The sequence below is a fragment of the Anser anser genome, assembly GCF_964211835.1.
Source record: "Anser anser genome assembly, contig: HAP1_SCAFFOLD_171, whole genome shotgun sequence".
Lineage (NCBI taxonomy): Eukaryota > Metazoa > Chordata > Aves > Anseriformes > Anatidae > Anser > Anser anser.
In genome coordinates, this window is record NW_028153528.1 from 65,972 (window position 1) to 85,563 (window position 19,592).

General features: G+C 42.7%; 1 pseudogene across 1 annotated transcript in view; it reads right to left on the reverse strand.

Moving 5' to 3' along the window:
* Positions 1-14,812, reverse strand: part of LOC310891970 (nuclear pore complex protein Nup153-like) — a 36,620-nt pseudogene extending 21,808 nt beyond the window's left edge. Inside the window, exons 1-6 of the transcript in view lie at positions 14,669-14,812; positions 11,986-12,196; positions 9,613-9,861; positions 8,270-8,409; positions 8,062-8,187; positions 5,823-5,879 (exon numbers count right to left, since the gene is read on the reverse strand). The product of the transcript in view is annotated as a nuclear pore complex protein Nup153-like (transcript). The remainder of the gene's footprint in view (positions 1-5,822; positions 5,880-8,061; positions 8,188-8,269; positions 8,410-9,612; positions 9,862-11,985; positions 12,197-14,668) is intronic.
* Positions 14,813-19,592: the final 4,780 nt, after the last annotated feature.

The window sequence follows — 19,592 nt, forward strand, 5'->3', positions numbered from 1 at the left end:
GGGCACTGCAATAAACTTTGTGAACGAAATCAAAAGCAGTATGAGTTTGCTGTATCTCCTTCCTAAATGGAGAAGTAGAAAGGAGTTCTAACAGAGACAATTTAGAACAGTTTGAAAAAAACATAATTACAACCCAGCACCTGATTGCACCTGTACCAGAACCTTAAAGCCAGTCGCTTCCACCCCTAAAAAGGTGGTTGTTGTGAAGTCCAACTTTTAGATGCCAAAACAAAGTGTTGAGTTCTTTCTGCAAGCCAAAGAATGCCCATGGTCACATAAGAATTGCTTGGCAGATGAGCATAGAGTCAACAAAATTCCCTGCTACTGTTCTTTGAAAAGAGCGACCCCCTAAAAACCGAGTGCAAAGTCTCTTAACTCAAGCATTATTACCCAAAACACCATTTGCCCAGAAGGAAGAGCCATCAATATTATCTGGAGGATAACTCATTTGACCTAAACCAAGAAAGCAGTATAACACAAAGCAGTCTCCTCAAGAAGAAATTCAATTAATTCTGCTGGATTTTTTTTATTTTAGAGATGAGTTAGCATTTGGCCTCAAATGATTCTAAAGAACACATGGTCTTCATGTGAACTCAAAGCAGACAATTAACTTCATCATGAAAGGAGTATTAAAAAAAAGAATAATAAATCATAAATCTTCCTCCATGTTTTTGCTTAAAAAATAAAGAAAAAAACACATCAATAAACATCCTCCTGAACTGTAACTCACTTCCCCTACTTCACCTTCTAAAGAATACTTCAGAAAGAATCATCCCATTAGGACAGAGCTTTCAAACTGCAAGCAATTAAATAGCTAAAACTAATAGCTTTTCCCCTAGGGAACATTAGGAGGGACAAATTATTTTGTTATAAGTAAACTGAGTTATAAACCATGAAATATCTGTCAAAGCAAAATTTGTAACGCTACAGATTTAGTCAAACTACAAAATGAGCCATATTTCCTGTAGAAGGAAAAAATTAGGCCTCCAATAGCAAAGATCCTTTCTGTGGATACAGCATTATAACGTGCCTTGTTTCCCATCTTCGTATCCTACTCAGAAGATAAACTTGGGATAAAAAGTGGTGTATCAGTACTTTTATTCTTGCTCATCTTCCTTCCTTTCATAAAAACAACAATTTTCTCAAAGTTCTATTGATCTTCAAACACAATCCAGACTTTGCAGCTCCCTCAAAATACAAAATTTTCATTGGATTTCCCATTCCTTTTACTGAGAACTGTCACCACCTTTCAGGTGCAGACTGTACTGAAAAAGGAGATGTCTTTCTTCCTTCAAGTAAGTTTTAAATTAATAGATGTCATACCTTTCAGATGGTTCTGCTCGCTGTTCTGCAGGCAAAGTCTTCTCTCTCATCCCCTGCAAGTTAAGTTTAGTTCAAGACTTAGCTGAATATGTACAGAATACACAAAGTACCAACAACCACTTCATGTGGTTTTTTGTGGTTTTTATTTTATTTATTTATTTTTAATTTTATAGCCCTGAATACACCTCACCTACTTAACGTTGTTCCCTAATTCAGCATTGTGGGTACAGTTCAGTTAAATTTTGGGGCTAAAGTAAGCACACTGCTTCACTCAGCATTGAGGACAAACTGATAGAACACTAAATCAAATTTGTCAAATCCTCTAACAAAGAAAGTAATTATTTTAAACAAAATGACAAAAATTGTGTATGTGGGGGGGAGAGTTTTCATCAAAACTTGTGTTTACCAACCCCGTAAAAGGGACATACTTTTCTGTTTTCTGTCATTTATGAACAAACAAGGAAAAAAAAAACCTCTACCCCCCTAAAAACTAAGCAGTTGCTGCTACATTCATTTTAGAACTTTACCAAATGGAGATTGTGCTGGCTAAACAATACAGAGATTGAAAGAGTTAAAAGCAATAAGCAACCAGTATTACTGTCCACTTTGATTTCCAGCCTAAGAAGCCCATACACTTAACACGTGGTCATTTGTACACTCAGACTGATACTGGAAACACAGATGTTTTCGCAGAAAGAGATGCCCATTTAATTTTATGGAAAATTTATTAGACTCCATCTACTCCAAAGCAATCAAAACCGATAACTCAGCACATTGTCAGAACTCTCACTTGGAGCACATAGCTCACCTGGAATAGTTTACACAGAACACGAGCATGTTTCATCAGTGACAGCTTTGTGTACATGAGAATATAAAAGGAAAACATTTCTGTCTTTTAATATTCTTTCACTGAGAACAGGATGACTCAATAGCACATCATGACATCGTGAAAACAACCACAAGACACTGAGTGTTCCAAAAACAGAATTAAATCCATAAAAGCTCAATCTATTTCACAATGGTTCCCACTGCCTTAAAGCTCGCCTCAAACATACTATCAGTACTTTTTGCAAAGATAGGATAACAATTGGTTTGAGAAACATTCCAAGACTGGAAAAAAAAAACAGGCACATAAGGACTCAAAAACGTACTCACTTGGAACTTTGTGTCTACTCTCTGGCAAATTTTGCTGGACTGAGTAGTTGAAGTCGGTGATGGTTCAGAATACCGCGTATAACGCGTCGGTTGACGGTTTACCGTTGGTGTCACAAGTCTCTTAACAGGTGGAGGCTGGAATGCATTCTGGGATTCCAGCTTTGAAAGGGAAACAGCAATCAATTTATCCTTACGTCCACCCAAATTAATTCCAATATTTATTGATGAAAACAAATTACAGAACTATAAACCTCCCCCCATCGGTCTTGGCACTCAGTGAATACAATTTGAAAATTCTGAAGACCGTTCAACTTGTAGAGGGAAATCACCAGAAAACCAGTAACGAAATCCATAAAGCTATATATAAGTAGCCAAAGTCTGACTGAATTCCATTTCAAAATTTGGCAGTTAGCTTCATAGACAAAATAATTCATGCTACCATAATTAAAATAACCCATGTTCCTAGAATATGCTCCTATCTTTTCCTCTGCCCACACTGTGATTTTTTTTTTTCAGTAGCTTAATTCATTAATTTAACATTCGAAGTGTTAAGCAACTAATTATACAGGCTTCTGGGCTTCACATTCCCTACATTTTCCCTCTTCAAAGTTACACAAACAATAGAACACACTCAAAAAAACCAACTTGTCAGTCTTACAATAATCTCATTCATTAAAATATGATCCAATGCTTTACATGTGCATTAGATGCACTTCAAGTAGTGGGTTTGACTTCCCTTTTCAAAGCATTTTCACAGACCAGAGTTAATTTTTAACACAGACCACTGCGTGTTCTGCAAAACTGACTTAACTGAACTGTCAGACAGAAAACAAACCCTAAAGGCTACAAGATTTACCGATGGCTCCGCCTGCGGTCTTAAGGATCAGAAAATACAGTCTTAGGAAGCATGCTATTGTTCAAATCAATACCAACAGGAAATTTTTGTTTACGCTGCAGCTTTAATTTCACAGTATCTCCCAGCTCTTAGTAATAGAATTCACACTCTCTCTAAAGTATATAAAAATACATCTTTCTAAAAAATATTACATTCAGTTTGAAACCTTGAATAAGACATGTTTTATGTAAGTTCACAAATCTACTTCGAGTGAACGATGGTTCATTGCTGGTTTTAAAGGTAAAAAAGAAAAATATTAATTCCCCCAGTTAGGCATTCAATACACCAAGAGCTATTCTGCCTGGTACAGCTCCTTGAAATAAGAAAAATACCACATCACTGCTACCCACTGCAGAAGTTTAGCCTGAGTGCACAAGTGTTCCGTCAACCGCATGTTCACTTTAGCAGGAAAACACACGATCGTCTCCTCAGCAAATAATTGCTTCTCATCACGGGCTACCCTTCTCCCGCCACCATTATGAATTCTAGTATTATGAATAGACAATCTATCTCCTTTCACCCACTGACAGCTGCGTGCAACATTCATTTAGTGGCTGACAATTTCAGGCTCTCTGTTGCAAATCTGGCAGATCTTTCTTAATGCCTTATCACAGGTGTATTGCTATAATATAACTGAGAATTCACACCAGATTTGGTTTTAGTTATTTGGATAATATTTATGATATACTTCACTTCTCCATGCCCTTGTAATTTGGCAGATGGTGAAAAGATGGTCCAGGAAATCTGAGATGTTTGTAAACTCTGAAGTGATTGTAAACTTAATTATACATCCATCCAATCAAGGAATTAGCACAGAAACTTCTTGAGACACTGTCCCTTTGCTCATTAGAACAGAAGATGAAAAGTTTGCACATCTTGTTATTTCCTTCAGTCACCTGATCTTCAAGTGGTCATCTAAGGGTTTTGTAATTTAATAAGCCCAAGGATACCCCTAACTAAAGTCATCAAAAAAAGATGACTAGTTTTCATTTTTTAAAGAAAATGAAAGGAAATCATGCTTTACCACAGCATTATCACCAGTTCTGTGCTACCTCCAAATAGGAATTTAGGAGCGTAAGATTTATAGCGTCGGAAAAGAAAAAGAAAAAAAAAAACCTCTACCCCCCTAAAAACTAAGCAGTTGCTGCTACATTCATTTTAGAACTTTACCAAATGGAGATTGTGCTGGCTAAACAATACAGAGATTGAAAGAGTTAAAAGCAATAAGCAACCAGTATTACTGTCCACTTTGATTTCCAGCCTAAGAAGCCCATACACTTAACAAGTGGTCATTTGTACACTCAGACTGATACTGGAAACACAGATGTTTTCGCAGAAAGAGATGCCCATTTAATTTTATGGAAAATTTATCAGACTCCAACGATGGTTCATCGCTGGTTTTAAAGGTAAAAATGAAAAATATTAATTCCCCCAGTTAGGCATTTAATACACCAAGAGCTATTCTGCCTGGTACAGTTTTGCAATTTAATGATACCCCTAACTAAAGTCATCAAAAAAAGATGACTAGTTTTCATTTTTTAAAGAAAATGAAAGGAAATCATGCTTTACCACAGCATTATCACCAGTTCTGTGCTACCTCCAAATAGGAATTTAGGAGCGTAAGATTTATAGCGTCGGAAATTAACAATTTTCCTCCTCTTTACTTTGAATGGTGATAAAAAGCACAAAAACTAGTTTTCTGTGCCCGAATGAACACGGAAGTCTGTACAAAGTCTATATGACCACTCAATCAGTATTTTTCTATTTGTGATCATTTCTTCAAGAGCAAACTTGCCTCAACAGGAATTTTAATATGCAGCTTCACCCCAAGTTGGGGGACAAGATAAAACGACTTGGTGTGTTCTAGAGTTGTTGCTCTCAACTTACAAAGATAACATAATTCTTAACCTGAGTAATCTTCACAGCCCATCATCTACTGTGGATACATGCCAATATTAACTTGATTTGATGTCTATGTTGTCACTGAGGTTTGAGAAAATTTTTCTAATAGTGATAAAGCATTGAAAAAGTTATCTACCTCAGCTTAAGACATTATTGGTTCTTACCTTTCTTCGTTTGGACTGGAAGTCAGTAATATCCAGTTTATCTATGTCCGGAGGCTGAGGAAAAAACAAAGCATAAATATTAGAGGGCAATTTTTTTCTCCTGAGAGAGAGGGTTCCCTGCAACAAAAATGTGGGGGTTCATGGTCAACTTACACAACACAGCAGCAAAACAGATGCCATTCTTTTAGCATCCTGTTGAAGAAACAGCGCAATAAATTAAACCGGCCACAACGTAAGGAAGAATAATTTTATCTTTATGCTTTGATGGCACATTTACTAAGTTTTATAAACACATGAAGCAAAAACAGATTAAAAGAAGTGCTATTTACCAACAAAGGGCTTGACAGCTTCTCCATTGCCTCCAAGATGCGCCGTGCTGAGGTACTTAAGGTAGCGTGGGACCACACAGTTTCTTGTCCAGCTTTCGCTCTCTTTTGTGCCTGAAAAATTAGCATTTTAAGTGTTACAATGGTCAATTCTGAGCTAAAGAGGCATGTATTTTACGTCCCAAGGCTACACTGATGATACAATCAATATATTCTGATGACAGAGAAAAATGCAGTCACTGGGATTTTAAGCCATAAAGAAGAGAATACATTCGGAGTTTAATGAAGTTTACCTTGGGCCTCAGTGCATCTTGCACGTGCTTGTTGCACGAGCAATAAAAGAACTCCGTACTTGTAAAAGGTCAAGACGGATGATGCCAGGACTGCTAAGGCCTCCGAAGCAGTAATCAGGGAAACAGAACTCAAGAAAAGGCTTGTGGTACAGAAAGCATTTTCAGTAACAACACAGACCTCAGAGTTTCACGATGGTCTAAGTGTACCATCTTAAAATCAGTGTATACAATCATAACCAGGAACTAGTTTTACTTCTCTCTTGCTTCCTCCCTTCCCCCAAGATTAAAGTTGGCTGCAAATCTTTGTCTTAAAAGATAAAGATCTGATTTAAACTGTAACAGATCTAAACATTACACTGAAAAAGTAAACTGTTTATTTGCACCACCCAACTTCAAATATCAGTCAAAAACTTCCTTTGGTGTGACTTTTTTTCTTCCCAGGTTAAACCCCTCATATAACCACACTGTGCTTATCACACGATGTGAAGACAGGAAGCAGACCACGCAGCATGTAAAAACACAAGTGAGACTCACAGAACCACAGAATGGTTAAGGTTGGAAGTGACCTCTAGAGATCGCCTGGTCTACCCCCCCGCTCAAGCAGGGCCACCCCGAGCAGGTTGCCCAGGACCATGTCAAGTCAGCTCTTGAAGACCTCCAAAGAGGGAGACTCCACAGCCTCTCCGGGCAACCCGTGCCAGGGCTCCATCAGCCGCACAGTGCAAAAGCATTTCCTGATGCTCAGACAGAGCCTCACGTTTCAGTTTGTGCCTGTTGCCTCTTGACCTGGCACTGGGCACCGCTGAAAACACAATGGCTCTCTATGCTCTTTGCACCATCCATTCAGGTATTTATATACACCAATAAGATCCCCCCTGAACCTCCTCTCCTCCATGCTAAACAGGCCCAGCAGTCCCTGCCTCTCCTCAGAGGAGAGGTGCTCCCAGTCCCTTGATCTTCTTGGTGGCCCTTCGCTGGACTCTCTAGTACCTTGCTGTCATTCACAGCAAGCAGCAAGAAGCAAGCTACTCTCTCCTTTAAAAGCCTAGTATTTTGGTTCCTCTTTTTACCATAATGCAGTAATATTGTAAAAAACAAAAATAGCCGACCAAAGAGGGTTCCCAGCTTTGCACCACAAGGTTTCAAGGTTTCCCGTAAGTGAGGTACTTGTACTGCCCTTTTTCCGTTGCACAAATGGACTGTCAGAACAGAGCCAGCAAACCCGCGTTTTCATTTTCTTAAAATTCCTTTTGATTTATCGATAAAAGTCACTTTCATTTAAATATATTCCTACCAAACCTGATTTGACTTTCCTTTTCGATTCAGCTCTAGCTAATCAGAGTTGTCAGCAGTTTTTATTTGCTATTTCCAAGAACTCTTGGGGGCAAATAACTCTCTCCAAGAACTATATGAATCGTTCAAAACAGAAAGCATGTTACTGCTTATCTTGGGACTGCATTTAGTCCTGCATGCCTCTGTGTACCAGAAGAACAAAGGATCAGCAAAGTTGATTTTAGATATTTTCAAAGACTGCAGGTTTATACAACATATCCATAGCATGAATGTAGGCATGCTTGGAAAAGAAGATCCACAGATAAATATTAGCCAGGTTTGACTACTGTAGCTTTTGCTACCATAAACACAAGTTTTCAAAGTTATGCTGTCATTGGCTTTTTTGCATCAAGTTATTTTAACGTAATGTAGTCAGAGGCAGACAATGGCACTTGAATGGAATTTTTTGAAAGACCTAACAACAGAGGAAACCCCAACTACCAACAACTAGCCCAAACTGTCATTCTTGTTCTTTCTGACAAGTATTACCTGTGGTAAAAACTGTCATTAAAGAATTTAAACAGAAATCAATCTCAGACGTCTATTTTTGTAGACCAAGAGGGCAGAAGAGCAACTGTTACCACATATTCAGCTCCCTGCTCAAAGCTCCTTTGGCAGTGCTGCTTTTTTTATTTCCATCACTATTTCCCACTACACTACTTTTCTCATACCTGATAAGGTTCCGTCTTTGGCTGCCTTGATCTTACAGCTGCACCACCGGCATAGGCCGTCTTTCCGGGGTAAAATGGAGAAAACCCAAGCTGGTTTTGCTTAAAAACAGACGTGCTTCCACGTACCTACGGAAACACAGTATGAGAAGTGGATAGAAAAACAGGTACACATTCAAACTGATTAAAAGAAATACTGTGCAGTACTTACAGGACACAGTCCTCCAAAAACAAATAAACTGAATGCAGGTTTCTTAGAGCTAGCTGCAGAATGCTGCGAGAGGGAATGAGTTCTTTCAGCTTCTGTGGGCCAGAGCAGTGACGATGAAGTATTTTTTAAAACTGCAACATCTGCCAAAATGACGTATGCTAGATGTAAATGCCTCTCGTACGTACAGAACTTTAACAATAAAGATCACACTAATTCAAGTTCTTCAATACAGAAAAATAAGCATGACTTCAGCTTCTTTAAATAGATCAACTTCACGTACAGACTGAAAACCAAGTATCACCTACAAACTTGAAAACTGTTCACAGAGCTGCAAGTAGTTTTCAGCAATCTTACCAAGTTAATACTGTGCTTCCAATGCAGATATTTTTTTCCTTCAGGCTAAGATAAAAGAGGACCGCATAAACATCAGTGCATTTGTACGGACAAAGCTTTTTTCTGTGTTGGTAAAAGGCTGGAGGCCAGCACAGATCATAATCGCACAGGTTTTAAACCTGGAAGATTCCCCAAAGGCTGCTCTAAGAGTTAACGATCTTCTGCCCATGTATGTTTTACGAAGACACACCAGAAAGTTCTAGTGCACTCAGGTTATATTGCTAAAGCCCAGCAACTCTACTCTCAGCTGTACAAAAGTTCTCTGGAAAACCTGCTGAGCACACGTCAGTCCCTGTCTATATGGGGGACTAGAAAAAGCTGCAAACCTGCTGTTCGCCCTTTCAGCGAGAAGACCTACGTACCAACCTACATCGACACGATGCTTATTTTTTATTTTAAAATGGTGTGCTTTCCTCAATGAATTTGGCAAAAGACATGAAAGTATTGACAGCTGAAGCCTTCTACCAAGAAAGGTCAAAAAACAGCCTATAGCTTATGTCAGAGTAGTTTCTTTATCTTCTCTTGCTGAAACACAGGAAAACATCTCGTGTTCCTATTTGTCACCTGCACTTATTCACATTTAACCAGCTGTCTGTTAGATATTCTGAGTCACTCTTCCTTCTAGACAATCAGCCTAGTTGTCAAGCTACGGCAAGTCAGCCTGATTTCCTACCGTCCCAGTTCAAAATTTACATATAACCTAGCTGAACGTGTATATTTCAGCATTGACTCTTTCTAACATCAGGGTATCATAAACGTATTCCAAAGCACGCTTCTATTAAAAAGGTGATAGGATTATATACTTCTAAAACACTAAAAATTCAATTTAATTCTCGCATCCAAAGTTGACATTCACCTATTTTATTTACTAAGGTGATGTGGAATATTAAAGAACGCAAGGTACTTCACATTAAAAAAAAAGTCAATTAAACAGAGAACACAAAAATCACCTTCATCAGATGCTCTAGAGGAGGAATCACTGGTTGTTGAGATGTTATCATCGTCTTGTTGAGAGGTAGAATCTTCTATTTCTTTTATCAAGGACAGCCTAGGACTGCCAATGCCAAATACAGAAGATGTCGAGGGCTGACAAGGTGGGACAGGAGAATCCAGCGTGGTATAATTCAGACGGCTCCGATGAAGAGAGGGCCTTGTTAACACAACTGGGAAGTTCAGTGCTGATCTACTTGTGGATGGTTCTAGACAAGAACAGGGAGATAATTAGCTTTGCTATAGACAAGCTCACAGAAGCCAAAACCTGTTTCCTATCGACAGCCATGCTATTGCCAAGTTCTAAGCGCAAAAAGAGAGAAGCCAAATTTAACTTCTTCCTCACCCAGATACGGTTGCATCTAACTGTCTGGCTACAACAACAACACTGCTTGCGATACACAGTATTAATGTTGCATCCAGAAGTAGTTAACTATGAGGATTTACAACACCACATTCTGACCCCGTGCTCAAATGCTCTAACGCTGACTTGGCCGTTCACTAAATCAAACATATATACTCCTTCTCCCATGTACAGCTTGCAATAAGCTTTACAAAATTTGAGATTACACGGTAAATTACAGATAACACTGCAGCTTCCATAATATTGGAACAAAGGTTACATTAATCTGAATACACAACATGAAAATGAACGTTTGCAGTACTTTTTTCCCAAGTTCTTCCATATCAGCTCACGTTAGAGGCAAAACATCATCTCCTACCCATTAACTATTGGGATTTTGACCCAAGGGACAAGGATGTTGACCCAAGTAACCAGATGAGCATTTTTCCCTCTTGAAGCAAAGGGTCTGCAAACAATGCCAGTGGCCTGGAATAGGTGGCCTTGAAGTCTATCTTGCTAAATGAATGGAACTATTCATGGGTATTTTGCCTGATGAAAGCCTACTGTCTCTCCCAGGAATCTGGGCAATTCAAATGACTTTGAGCCACTATCCTCTTGATACTTGAACTGAAGCTTAAACTAGTTAGTTCAATCTTCATAACCACTGCAGTACCACTAATTAGCTCTCCAAACCATGAGCAGATTTTTAGGACAGCACCGTTTGAGATACAGAAAGTTCTTCAGGCGGAAGGCCACCCAATATAGGCTCCAGCACACTGATACCTCAGAACTGAAGAAACACATTGGTTTCAAAATGTAGTAATAATTAAAAAAAATAATCTTATTCTTAAGCATAGTAAGCAACACCCACGGACAGCAACATAAGCTGCAAAAGGTTCCAGGGTGTCCACCTGCTCCTGATCTCCTGGAGTTAGCAAGCTTGCAGTGCAGCTGTTCTTAATGAAAGCTCCTTTCACGCAGTTACATAGGAAAGCCAACATGTGTTCCTCAGTCACGAAGACCTTCTCTATTCTTTTCTCCAAACTCATTCCCAAGCTACAGCTACACAGAAAGCCATCAATCTCCTTGTTTACAATTAGATGAGATTGGAGGCAAAGATATTTCCTCCTTATTTTTTGATTCTGCCAACAACAGAAGCAACTGACTTTCCACATTATCTATGGTTACCTACGCACGCTCAGACAAAACTTCTTCACTTATTAAAAGCTGACTTCCCCAAAACAGCTAATTTAAGAGAAACTCAAATAAGAATAGATGCAAATTTATACAACAGGACTACAGGAACAGTGAGAGGCACTGGATATAAGACAAATTAATCTTTCATGAGGTAAAGGAGTTGCAAACCTCGTTGCCAACGGTCCAAATACCTTTTCAAAGACACCCCCTCCCCCCGCGTAGACCTTAAAGTTATTGAATATTTTAAGGATAATAATCTCATAAACCACATCCGTGCACAAGTTCCCCAGTTCACCATCAAGTTAACGAGGAACTTTACTAAATTGATCAAAGCCCAAAACAAAAACAAAACAAAACAAAACAAACAAAGTCGGGACACGAGACGGAATTTTCCTCTGCCATTCTAGCATCTAGTCTTTTGTTTCGAAGACTGCAAAACAAATTAATTTTTTTAATTGCCTTAGGCAATTAGACAGATTTTCATTCCATATCTTTTAAAAGATGGAAAATGCAACCCAGCACACTTGCAAATGACTTATTTTCAGCATTTAGCACCTGGCTAATAGAGTACCTAAAGTTAACTGATGCCTTCCAAGAGCATAAGATGTATGCTTCGTAACTGTGTATACAGTTTAAAGCTAAGACGGTTTCACAAACAGTTGTTTTGACTTTTTTTGGGTTTTTTTCATTCTGTCAAAACCCTCATTCCAATTTCCTTTTGAAATTCAGATTCAAAACTAGAAATCTGTGAATAAATACAGATGGCCAGAATTCCAAATGATTTTTCACATACCTCGTCTACTAATTCCTGCTGGTTCAGGCGTGAATCTCTCATCGATTATGGTATCTTCATCTGAATAATCGTGGTGATAGTTTACCGGAGTCTCCTCCTGGTTTGCAGATTCATTTCTGTCTACACACTCCTCCTCACGCTTATTGAAATACTTCTGCAGCCAGGCCGGTACAATATTTTTCACAGTTTCTGTCATTCTGCTAATTAATCCCTGCTTGAAAGAAAAAACACTTGTTTAATTACAGAAACGCAGTCAACAGCATATGCTGGGATACCACCTTCCACGGACCTTGAAGACAGATATTATACAGCAAATATTCAGAAGACGACGACGAGGTTGATCCCTGGCATAGGATCGCTACACTTCTGGTAAACCTAAAATTCACCTAAGATTGATTTACAACTACCTATCACTTTCTGCACTTCCAAGTGACCTTGGCAAGGTTCAAAGTTTTGAAACCTCTGCCAAAATTCACCAGCAGGTCGTCAATCTGCAAGGCTATCAGGAAACTCTACGCCTGAACAGCTCCTGACCTACAGACTTGTTCCAGGACTCTTCCTCTTCGCACCCTCCCGTGAAAACCAACTAAACCAGAAGTTCAGCAATTATCTACTGCGACAGTCAGGACCATACTACCCATTAAAATCAGTGAATCTAAATATTTTCAATTTTAGTAATGCTGAATTGCAGTGACTATACGCACAAAAAACAGTTCTGCTCTCAACAGTCAGGCTAACCCAGAAGATGTCCTGCAAGAAACACAGCTATAGCTATAGCACCAGCACCTCCTCTTGCAAGAGCCTTCTAAAGCTGTTGCTGTATTTTGTAGAAGACTGACTCTGCGGCATACATCGGGTACGATCGGAGAATTCCCACCTGACCAAAAGCCCCAGGAACTACGGTTAAATAAAAGATAAATTAATATAAATGAATATAATTAATAATAAAAATTAATAATAAAAATTAATATCCAGAAAGCTGACAATCATGAGCTAGGCATCCTGCTAATCATCCCTCCTGCAGGCAGGGGGAAAAAAAAAAGGTAAATTAGATCCAGGACTAGTTCCCAGGAACTTTGAAGCTGCTAACTATACTGCCTACAGTGCCCAGGCACCTTCAGAGCTTAATGGTAAGAGACAGAGGGTTTGGTGGGCTGTAATTATGATCACAAGCACACAAAACACATCTATTTAAGTATTTCTAAGAATCGACTTATCGACTAAAGTTGTAGGGGGAAGGATGAGAAAAACAGCGGGGTAGGGATCAGAACCAGAGGTATAACCTCACAAAATCGCATCGGTCGCTTTCGTGCCTCCCCAACTGCATCACTGAGAGACAATTAACATTAAGCCACAGAACCTTCTGCAGAGTGGACATGATATTGAAAATAAACTGAAATTAATTGACAAATGCTCTAAGCAAGCTATCTGCTCAAAGCTCGTCCTTTTACGTTATGAACATTTGCACGATTCGTCTGGTTACAAAGCTAACTGCTATAATAAATGCACACATGTAACACCTATCAGTTTGTCTATTTATCAAATCATTAAAACTCTTCCCCGATAAGTTACTGTTAATTTGATCTGCGCTGGATGTGCAGCAGCCATTCTCTGTGCAGAATCCCCCAGATATCCCCGCGCACGTGTTTGCTCTGGCACACTCTTTAAATAAACCTACTGGAAAACACGCAGAGATAACAGACAATGGAAAAGTTAGAAAACCATCTCCACTGATTATTTTCAATCCACGTGTAAGGTTTATCAGTTAGCTACACAGTGTCGGCACACGCAAGCTATGGCACTTTCAACATTAATGCACTGTTCAAGCCAGAGGTTTCAACGGTTGCTCTGTAAGCGTGGGGAATGTTTGCATTGCCCTTCCAGGCCAGCTTTAGATGGACAAGATTGATTGTCAATATGTGGTATAAGGGACTTGGCATTTCTGCAAGTGATAAAAACCTAAATGAGCAGCTATCCATGCGTAGCGCTCCCTTGGTTTTGCATATGATAATCAATCCCCTCAGCTACGTTGCTCATTTAATAGCGGAGAGGTTTTGGCTGAACAAACATGTGCAGAGGGCATCTCCAGAGCATCTCTCTGGGCGTCCTGACATTTCTTAGCAAAGAGCTGCTGGGAGGGATCTCGGCGCGTCCCCCCTCCAGCACGGGGATTTTCACACCCCGAATTGACGGACCGCTTTCACCATCAACCTGCTGTACCCTACAGCACAAACGAGAAGCAAAGCCTGGCAGGTAACGTTCAGAGAATTGATGATGGGCTGAGGAGGGGTGCAGGGAGCGGGGAAAGCCCTGGGGGTGGCACTGGGGGTCCTGAGGGCAGCGGGCTGGGGGTGAAGGGGAGGGGGAGGAGGGGGGTAATGGGCTGGGTAGAGGGGTAAGGGGGTAAGTAAGGGGCTGAGGGGGTAACTGAGGGGGTTAGGAAGGGGCTGAGGGGGTAACTGAGGGGGTTAGGAAGGGGCTGAGGGGGTAACTAAGGGGGTAACTAAGCCGTTGAGGGGGTAACTAAGGGGGTAACTAAGCGGTCGAGGGGGTAACTAAGGGGGTAAGGAGGTGGGTAGGGGGTAACTAAGGGGATAAAGGGGCGGGTAAGGTAAGGGGGTAAGTAAGGGGGTAACTGGTGGGCTGAGGGGGAAGGGCCCGCTGTGGGGGGGCCGCTCCTCACCCGCTTGCTCCTGGCACAGGGGGGCTTCGCGGCGCCCAAACGGTGGCGCCGCCTCTTCACCTTGCCGCCGGCCGCTCCTCCTCCTCCTCCTCCTCCTCCTCCTCCTCCTCCTGCTCCTCCTCCTCCTGATCGGGCTCCTGGGCTGCCGCCCGGCGCCCCGCCGCCACCGGCCCTGCCACCGCCGGCCATGCCGCTGCCGGTCGCGCCGCTACCGGTCGCGCCGCCCGAGGCCATACCGCCCCCCCCCCGCGTTCGGTGCCGTCACGGGGCCCCCCCGCCCCCCGCCGCCACGCGCCGCGGGGCCTGCCCTGCCCCTCGTGGGAATAAAAATGTTGTTTTTGCAGAGTTACGTTGTTTAAAGGTAAGGAATGGGGTATCGAGGTGTGCTTGCAGCGATAAGAACGCTTAGCAGGCGACCTTGTAAAATGCAGACAACCAGACTCCGTAGAACAATTCGGGGAAAATCACGGTGTTGAGTCAAGTCAGGTAAGTGAAGAACCATTACCGCTTCAACCAGTAAAAAAGTCGAAAGAAATTCGAAATTTAACAGGCCGGCAACTGAAGGCCATGCATTGTCTGGGAAGCATCAGACAGATTGTGAGCCTGGATCACCCCCTCAGTGGGGAAACAGGGGAGGGTCCCGTCATCAAAAAGTATATAAACTGGGTTTTGGAACCAGCAGGGGCGCTCCTGCTCGTGGGACGCCCGCCACTGCGATCGCGAATAAATTCCTGCTTCGCTGAGCTCCTCGCCTGAGCCCAAGTTATTGGCTACGGAGTGTTTCTCACAATTTGGGGGCTCGTCCGGGAGCCAGTCGCCTACTGGGGAGCCCCACCGCCGCAGCAGCAGGAAGGCATGCCCCGCTGATTTCAGCGGTCCTGTGCATCGACGGCGGCGGTTCTGCGGAGAGCTGACAGAGGGCCCGAGACTGATGAAAGAGGCAGGATCCGTGAAGGAGTGGGGAAGGGAAGAAGGCAGGCACTCCGGCTTTGAGAATTGATCCGGTAACTCTGTGCACAGACCAAGGTAAGAAATAGGAAGTATTGCCTTGGGGGTCGGGTGAGACTCTGTGTGCCGTGTGATTGAGACGTACTTTTGTACGGAGCGAGTGTGGAGTCCTGATCCGCGGTTCCGCAGCTCCGCGAGGGGCGCGGCCGGAGACGGACGAAGCGTGAGATAAGGGAGAGAAAGGAAGAGTCTCGGGAAATGTGGTGTATGGTAAGCCCTTGCACGGGGAAGTGCTTGGCAATACACCAGGGAAATTTGGTGTGCGGTAGTCCTCGCACGGACGGGACGCCCGCCACTGCGATCGCGAATAAATTCCTGCTTCGCCGAGCTCCTCGCCTGAGCCCAAGTTATTGGCTACGGAGTGTTTCTCACACCCTCCCCCTCCCTCCCTCGCGCGCCCCCTCCCCTCACGGGAACGCGCGCCCCCCCCTCCCGCTGCCGCTCCCGTTCCTCGCCCCGCCCCGGTCCCGTCCCGGTCCCGCCGCCCTCCCGCTCCCGCCCTCAGGACCCGGCCGCCATAATGAACCCCGGCCCGGCCACCGTAAGCACGGGGCTAGGAGTCACCTCCAGAGCCTCCCCGCGCCGTGGCGCCGACCGCTGGTGTGCCGCAGCACCGCGCCGGGCGTGGGACGGCGCCCCGAGCCCACAGTGCTCGTCAGAAAAGCCCCGCACCGACAACCGATACCCCCGCACCGACAACCAACAGCCCCCACGCCGACAACCAACGCACAAGCAGTGTTTTAGGCCGGATTCGTGGCCCCGTTGGTCCGGGAGGCAGTCGTCACGCTAAATTCTACCCCACGGCAGGGGAACGATGGGCATCGTGACAGATCGCCGCCCCAGAAAATAAACACATAAATAAAGAATAAAAACGATAACGGGACATGAATCGTGCCCTTAATAACAGACATTGGGCAGTGAAATCACCGACTTCTGCAACAATACGTGCTCAGGGAACTGACTAAAACCCCTCCTGCATCGGCCATGTAATAGCTAGGCAAACATCACATAATACTTCCCTCCCTCATGTACACCAAACCTATTAAGGCAACCATAGTAGTGTGATAACGTGATTTTTCTCCTCCAGATCAGCGTCAAAGGCAGCTACGCTAGGTTTGCTCATAAGTTCAAACGCTGCTTTATTTATTTATTTGAATTCCATTTTTCTTATTTAGAAGGATTTCCATAGGGTGACAGGCCTTTAATGACACTCACGACTCAGAAACATTTGCCGATGCAGTCAAACGGTGTCTATTAACGCGAGGCACTGAAGTTAATTGGTATTAAAAATGAGCCAAAACGAAAGGCAAGTATCTGCGTGTCCAGCAGAATGACAGCGATCATCACCATTTGATCAATCTTCCCCCCACTCTCTGTTGCAGCTAGGTACAACGAAAAGAGTTTATGAAATCATTACGGGACATTCTTGTAGAAAACTTCCTCAAGCTTGGAAGAAAAAAAAACATTTCAGCTAAGTAAAACAGAAAATAACTGGAAGAAGTGAAGTATGGCGGTGTTGGAAAAGTTGCTTCAAAGACTTGTTTAATTAAAAAGAAGGAAGAAAGCAAGTTCCTACTGCAATCCCATCTTTGTCAAACTGATGGCGGGCACCAGTACGATGTGTTCAGCTAACACAGGCTGGAAGTTGTAACTGCAGCTGTGAAGTTTACCCAGTAAAAAGACTCCGCAAAGCATTCTAGCAGTTCCGATGCAATCACTGCTTCCTGAATTTGTGACTCACGGTTAACACGGCAGTACAGGAAGAAGTCTGGCATTCACTGCGCTCTTACGGTAAAGAATCTGCCCTGCGCACACCATCCCAAGCCAGGTATGCGCTCCTAACAGGAAAGGACGATAGGCTGATAAGTCTCAGCAGAGGGAAAAAGACATCAGAGAACTACTTTATAACAGCAGCACGCGGGCTGCAACCAACGTTCTCTTCCTCTCATCATTTTCATTTCTGTGGACTCCAAGAGAATACACTCCCAACATTTTTCAGCTCTGGAGAACAAACAGCCCAACCAATCTCATTCACTGAACTACAAAACTGGTATTTTCGCTATCTAGTCCAGAAAAGGAGGCGCACGTCTCTAACGTACAGTGTAGAGACCTTGTTAATAGGCAAAGTCTGCATAAAATAGGTGGCCACAGCCTGATTTTCTGACGTTCAGGGCCTTGGGTCACACACCACCACAGTATCAGACTTAATGAAGTCACCAATCTATGTGGGCCTCTCGTTACACAGGTCACATGTTATGGACCAACCTCTCAAAGGCCAAAAACCAGCACTGATACTGCCGGGCCAATACATATCTGTAGCATCCCATTTCTGGGTGACAACACAATGAATGTTTCCACAAAGTACTCGATGCAACCTAACTGCTGTGTTTGGTGATGCAAAGCAAGCCGTGTCAAAGCAGCGTAGCACCCAGGCACATTCCTGGAAGATGTTTTGCTGCTCACATTGAAGAAAATAGATAAAAAAATCCTGTGCAGTTTGCACTTCTGAGCTCAAGTACCACAGCTATGCACTGCAATTGAAGTGGCATCAAACCTTGTAAGGTTTTGAAGCTTCAGCACTGCCATCCAAATTCAAGGAGGCTGCATCTATTATCTTGAATTTGCCCCAGCTCAGTCCCCTGAAACAATTCCATAGACACGTACAAGCAACCCTTTTCCCACCCAGATTCTTTGCTTCATCTATTGCACCTCTACCTTGTGTCATATTCTTATTAATCTGCCCCTCAAAAGACTCCCTGGCTCACACAAAGAAGCAACCCAACAAATCCCTGTTCCCAGCCACGTTGCTTTCATGCTTTGGGAAGAGTTAACTGCAACAGCTCTAACTGTGATGCCACCTCACCCCCTCCACCTATGTGAGGTTCTTTGCCTTCTGTCTCCTCCTACGTCTACACCTGCACTAGAACCAGGAAGAATGTGCTTCCTACAATACTCCAAGAGCCTCTTCTGTTTCAGGATGTCATCATTTCAATTCAGGACTGAAAGTATTCCTAGCAAAAACCCAACAGCTAATAGCTAACAGAAGCAGTTGCTGGTGATCAGCTACAAGTAACCTGGAAGTACTGAGGAGTCACAAAAGAGAATTTGCATTACATTTAAGAACAGCATGCAGCTTAGGACCACTGCTTTCACTGACTACACTAAGCCATAAAAAAGAATTGGATTCTTACCTGCCATCACAGCAATTATGGTTTATGTTGCCCCCAAAACACACACGGCAGTACCAGAACTGTGTCAACTAGCTTTAACAGCTTCCCCAGCTATTAAGTACAGTAATTTCTGCTTCCTTTTTTTTCTTGGAGGAATATTCTTTTGTTTCCAGCCTCACTTACTTATTATACACACTGTTAATTAGCAACTATTTCTCCATACTCATAGGGTTATGGAGTCCCTATGACTGGAAAAGACTCTGTACCCTTCAAGATAAGAACAGCATAAAGGCAGCAACTCGCAAGACTGCTCTAGCTTAAAGCAAAGCTTTCCTCATGGCTCTCATCTCCTTTGACTTGAGTACTGTCATCCTTCTACCAGAGCTTTAAAAACTTCATTACCACGAATGAAGGAAGACCAGAGCAATCAGAGAGGGTAGCAGAGGGTATAACTTAAGGAGCTGTTACTAGGATTTTTTTGTTGTTCCTGGTGGACTATTTTTCTCCTTGCCAGCAAGGAGGGAAAACCAGCAAGTTGTTTTCTCCAAGATTTTTTTTTTTTAGGTTTAAGAACACGGATTATGTTGTAGCAATTTCTTCGCTGTAAAGCGTCAGCTGAGAAGTCTAACAGTAAGAAGGGCAAGGGAAAACTGAATGCTGATGCAGAGAGTGCCAGCAGACATCATCCTCATTCCACGGGATGTTTGTAGCTATGGCAGTTGAAGTCTACACTTCCATATGCTTAA